The following is a 6,498-nucleotide window of genomic DNA, read 5'->3' on the forward strand; positions in this document are numbered from 1 at the left end:
CACTCTATTTTTTATTTTATGCTTCAATTTTTTCCATTTTTCCCCAAAAATTTTAATCAACGTCTGTATGTAAAGCGTGACTGTTGGTATCAGCCTAGGACCCTAGGGACCTAGGCTTAGTAGGAGGGGCCTAGGTAGGACGAACTCATAGTCTGTAATTAGGCCTATAGTTTATCCCCTTTCTTTCTAGCCTTTGGACTGTACAAATCTACACTTTATTAAAGGGGGTACTAGCTGTTGTTGTTGTTGATAATATTATACTAACATCATGTAATACAAGAAGGTCACAGTTATGTTACACACGTACATCCCATAAATCCGTAAGATATCTCAGGCCTACCGTAGGTAAACATAGAAAGAGCAATAATAGTAAAACTCGAGCGTCACGACATTGCGAAGTGTCTGCTCTTGTTCCTCGTATCAAACTCAGCCGAGTCAATCCGAGATGGCGCGAGTGAAGTTTCATGCAAATGTTTCGTACGGAAAAAAAATCGCCGTCGGGGGAATCGTTTACTTTGCAATTTAAAATAAACTATGGCACGCCAGGACGGATATAATAATAAATAATATTTATTTGGACTTGGAAGATGCGTCCAAAACCCCTAAACTACAGAGAAATGAGTGACAATATATCAAATTAAAAAGAACAAATAATACGTAAAACCAACCCAAAACAGCTTAAAATAATCACTACTTCCCTCCCTCTCCTTCCCTAATAATTCATATTTTACCCCTTACCACTAAAGAGAACTGTGCTAAATTTTATCCTTCTTTTTCTATACCATTTGGCCATAAAAAAAAAAATTCATGTATTGACTAAGTTTTGGAAAAATGCAAAAAAATGCGTAGGTCTGTAGGAATTTTTTTGTTTGTTTTTGTTTTTTGTTTTTTAACCTGTAATGTGTTTATGCCTAAAAAGTAGAAGATACACAAAAATATAACAAAGACCATTTTAAAATGTATATTTAAGAGTAAAACGATGGCATAACAATGTTGCATTGCCTCCGTCGCAAGATAAACCCATTTCAGACTTTTAGCTCATTAAAAAAAATGTTTTTATTGTATTAAAAAAAAAGGGAAAAAAAATCTAAAATGCCGACCCTTAATTTCGAAAATTTTGAGTCGGCCGAGCGTGGCCAACACAATAATTTGTTTTATTTGGCCTTACTATGTACCGTACCCCTCTTCCCTCTTCTCTCCCTGAACTATGCAGAAAAAATACAAAGATGACCGTGCATGGAATGCAATAACATAACTCGCTGCGAAATTTCCAGGCTCTTTTGATATATCTTTTCTAAAAATTGTAATTTAGAAATTACGCGTATATTTTGTAGTGCTTGGCAGGCTATGAGAGGAAATGGCTAATATTCTCGTCTGAATTTATATTGCATAGGCTACATTTTCCATTATTATTTGTGGACCAACGAGTTGACATTTCTCTACCTATCTAGTTTATTTATGGGTAAATTTCCACAGAAAAAAATCGCATGAAACAGTACATGGAAATATAGAAAATTGAAAAAAAATAGAAACCTCAATCAAGAAACCCAATTGGGTCTGTGAACGAGGGACCGAAATGTATTAAAGTATACGAAAACAAGTTCAACGATTAAATGGAATTGAAGTAATTTGCAGAAAGAGTATACAAAATTGACGCAACAACCTAATTAAATAAGAAGATTCTAATAAAGAATAATAATTTTAACAAATAAGAAAACGGACAACAATTAATGTGCACATCAGGAAAAAAGTAGTAGTAATAAAGGTAATAAAAAAATTAAAAATATTAATAACAACAGTATTATAATAAAAAAATATTTCAATTTTATTGGCGTCAAAAAATAGCATCTAAATTTCACTAACCAAGCTGCAACTGGTTCTCTCTGAAACTGGAGTAGGCATGCCGTATTTTTTTTTTCAATAACTAGGCCTATTTATTTATTAATATATTTAGCACAACCTAAACAAATAAAATAAAATAGATTGAAAAGTACCAAGAAAACGCCATGAGCTGAGGGCCCAACAAGTGCAAATACAAGTTTTTTTAATCGAGATTTTCCATGTTTTAACGCGAACCACAATTTAAGCCAATGGACATTTCCGAAGTGTCAATCAAACTTAAACTCAGGCTCCAAGGGAACAGCTTTTGTTGATATGTTGTACAACTGATTTTTCTGAGCCACAAAAAGCATTGACGAAAAACTTCATCAATATCTACACGCGCTACTTTTTCAAACAGACGGGAAAGAACGTTCATCATCATAGAAAAAACAAACAACAAAACGTTACCCACATACACATACAGCGATGCACTAGATATGATTATGTTCATAAGTTCATATTGTACATTTATACGTACTTCCAGGTAAGACATTTGCTTTAGTTTGTTTTCTAAACATTAATTATTCTTCATTTCATATAAAGAGATCTTGAAAATCACTTAAGATCCGATTCGATTTCGAATTATGAAAAGTGTAGGCTGTGGCACCGTGACCTCTGACGACTATAGTGCCCAAAATTGTTTACAGAAACGTAATGCAATAATAGCATATTGACTACCATTGTATATTTTCAGAAAATATTTTAGCCGCTCCAAATTTCTTTCCTATTCTTCCTTCTTCCTTTAATCATTCACAATTTTGCGTTTTATTCATATTTTTCATAATTAAATACACTCACAAATATAGTCAGTTGTTTAGGCCTAGCCTAGGCTAGAACTCGGATATGCATATTACTATATTATTTAAATATACAATTTTAATAGATAAGATTAATTTAACATGGACATAGTAATTCATTAAACAATACATTAAATTTAAATGTAAATAGGCCTATAACGTGTACATAGTATCACTACTACAATAATAAAATTAATAATTTTATATAGCCGGAGTTAGTTTTGACCTAGGCTACTATGGCTAACGACAGGTACGCTTTCAATATAAAGGCTTTTTCTATGAATGGAATGACCTATACGAAACACGAACTCCTGTAGACCAAATCCAGTACCGTTACGATTTTAATTGTACGGGAAACATCCTCAAGATGAGATATAGAACTTTTAATATTTAAAAACTGTGGGAATATGGGCGTAATTAACCACCCATTTCACTTTGCTTTTAAACATTTTTAGGCAATAGAGGTCTTGCTGATGAAGAACTGGACGCGGTTGTAGAGTACGTAAAGTCGCATGAAACATTCATTCCTAGTGCTACAACTGGTTTATTAGGCCTACAGGGCCAGATAGTAGGCTATCGTTTTCAACTGGATGCGGACGGTAACAAAGCGGTATTCAATATGGTTTTTGATGGAGAACTTGATTTTACATCAGTGAGCGATGGAAATACTAATATTACTGAGATGCAAGCAACGGAGTTATTAAAGGTGAACGTCTGCATATAATTATAAACTAGTATATTGAAAGAAATTAACGGTCAAGACCCACCCGACACCTCTATATAAAATGTAACATCCCCATAGGGAGATGACTGGAAGTGGGAATATGTTTTAAAGCAGAATAAAATGCTGCTACCCAGACGATTTTGAATGTACTAGCAAACCTAGACTAGCCACAATTCTAATTTATTGATTTTTCGTAGCATGAGCACATTTCGGAAAGCGCCACCAGCGTCAGTTTATGTCGAAAACAAAGATCTTTGGTCGAAAAACTTTTTTGATGGGAATTTTAATGCCAGAAAAAGAATACCATGGAACGCCATGCAAATAAGTAATATGGAACGCCATTGGTGGCAAAATAGATTTATTTTTAAGTATTTTCACTGATTAATAATAATAATAATAATAGAGTTTCATATAGCGCACAAATTATTAAGACAAAGTTTAGGAACCGGAACCCAGTCTATAGTAAACCATTCCCATACGCGCAGCTAATGCACACGCGGAGTTTAGTGGTTTAGTCACTGCAACCAGCAGTTTGATTATGCTTAAATATAAAATAGGGTGACTGATTATAATAAATCAATTATTTTGAAGTTATTTCAGATCCTATAGAAAATAGAATCCTGGCGCCATTGTTACCTTTAAAAAATGCCTTCATCAGCTATGTGGTCTTTAAGCAGTGATTTCAGCAAATAATGGCTTCTTAAGTCGGCCTCTATTTTTTATGAGGGTCCTCGTATTTTAATTGCATAATATAATTAATATTATTATCATGAATTATTATCACCATCATAGTCAAACTTAATTATTATCAATGTTATTAAATTTTAATCACTAATTCTTTTCGAGACAGGAAAATTTAAAGCAAATAATTCGAAGCCTCGAAGGAGAGGTACCTTCCTTTTTAACGTATAATTTCAACGTTAAAAAGGGTTTAATAGATGCCGAGTTTGCACAGATTTTATCATCGACAGCAAAGGGGTTTCTTATTGAAGAAATCACACAATGGCAAAGAGTTTGCTTCGATATACGTACTGATAGTCTGTTGGAAGGTGGGTAATTACTTGATTTACTTGAATTGAATAATATGAATATTAATATTAACAATACAACGACAACGACGACGATGATAACGATGATACTGATGATGATCTAATAATAATGATGATGATATAAATGAAGATGATCAGGATGATTGTGTGCGAAAAAAGGCAGCGGTTGAGCACTAGGATATGCTTTATTTGAATTCCTGAATTCTTCAGGGTAAAATTTATTCTTCCACTTAATGAATTTCCACAGCTAACCACAACCGAAGTTTTGAAGATTGTCGTTGTATTTGTCCTTTTCCTTCACCCATCCCGGGCAATGTATCGAGTTACGATGCATGTGTGAACCGTAAGTTTTAAAAAAATATCGAAGCACAGCTAACAAGGACACGCATTCAGTCTGTAATTTCAAATTTCATCATCATATCAATGATAATCATTATTACCACCATAAGTAGGCCTACATTAAAAGACCACATGTCATTTGTCATGATATCATTATCGCCATTTAACATCAAAATAACTGTAATCATTATAAAATGCAAGAATCAATATTATCATGATAATTATAGTAATTCCTCGACTCTCCGAAGGAAAAGTGAAGCGTATTGCAGTAGCGCGCGCGCGCGTGTGTGTGTGTGTGTGCTGGGGTGTGTATGTCATGCTGTGTTTGTGTGCGTGGGTGTGTGTCCTTCCAAGCGCATAACTAAAAGTGCTTGACTACTTCACACATTGACGCTGTTACATGTATCTAGCTCCCTTTCAAATTTAGTGCTGATCGGAAGTAAATTCCAGATTTTAGAATATGTTATTTACGGTATCTTTCCGGCCACAACACAGACATTGCCAACTCGAGCAGATTGTTCGACCTGGTTTGGCTGGGCCGAGCCGACCGTGGGCCAGAGTAGGGCGTCTGTCAAATTCTAACATGCGGTCTGGAAGCGGCCCGGCCGGCGTCCAAACTCGCACGGCTGGTGGGCTTGCCACGCAATGCCTATGATGCTAGGTTTCGTTTGGCTAGGCGCCGCCGCGACGGACTTACTCGAGCGGATCGACCACGGGTCATTTTTTTGCAGTACACAGATATGGCTCAGACCTGGGCGAGGGTTTGTAATCTCAGATTATCTTGTTATTATATCAATCATTACAATAATAATTATAATTATAGCCGTAATCATTAACAATATAAACACCATGTACATAATAATGGTAATAATAGCAATATTAACAAAACCAACAATAACAATTAATAATAATAATAATAATAATAATAATAATATATTCGCACCACGTACTATTGTTAACATTATTATATTGTAATGTATTATCTTCTCTGTATTTTTAAAAATCCCTAATTAATGGTAACATGTCAACACTACCCTTTACCTATTTTTTTCATAGGCGTATTATTTCCATATGGACTCGATTTTAACGATGAAGTCGTACCAACTAACGATGATGGATCGTCCGGTATCATTGATCTTAAAAACACACTTTTCCCATACTATGATACATTTCATGAGTCTGTATTTGTGAGTTCCATTCATTATCATTTTTATCATCATCATGCATCATAATCATCATAGTTGATAATTATGAGTATCATTTTATTATTAATATCTTATTTTATTATACATACATATATATATAGGCCCATTTACTGAATGTTATACCATATACTATGCTGATGTTTATGTTTTTTTTCACATCATTTCTATATATATTTCTATTTACTTTATTATGATTATGATTTTTTAGGCTTTTCTTTTTTATATATTATTTTGCCATGCTTTGCTCTGACTTATTTTGTCCCACCCACCAGTGCTTTTTTAGGGAGTCAGGCTTCCTCCCTCCATTGTTCTATTGTTCCTTTGTTTTATTACCAGCTTTCTATTGGCTACTACGTTTTGTTCTGCTCACCTATTGGTGCATTCTGTTCTGTGGAACCATGTTTTGAGCCTTCCATATGCTATATATCTGTCTCTTATACACATCTAGATGTGTATAAGAGACAGGCTTAGTCCAGAGTATTACTAGTACTACTACAAATTAA

Source organism: Anneissia japonica, unplaced genomic scaffold, assembly GCF_011630105.1.
Source record: "Anneissia japonica isolate Jap-2015-1 unplaced genomic scaffold, ASM1163010v1 scaffold1881_len754168_cov175, whole genome shotgun sequence".
Lineage (NCBI taxonomy): Eukaryota > Metazoa > Echinodermata > Crinoidea > Comatulida > Comatulidae > Anneissia > Anneissia japonica.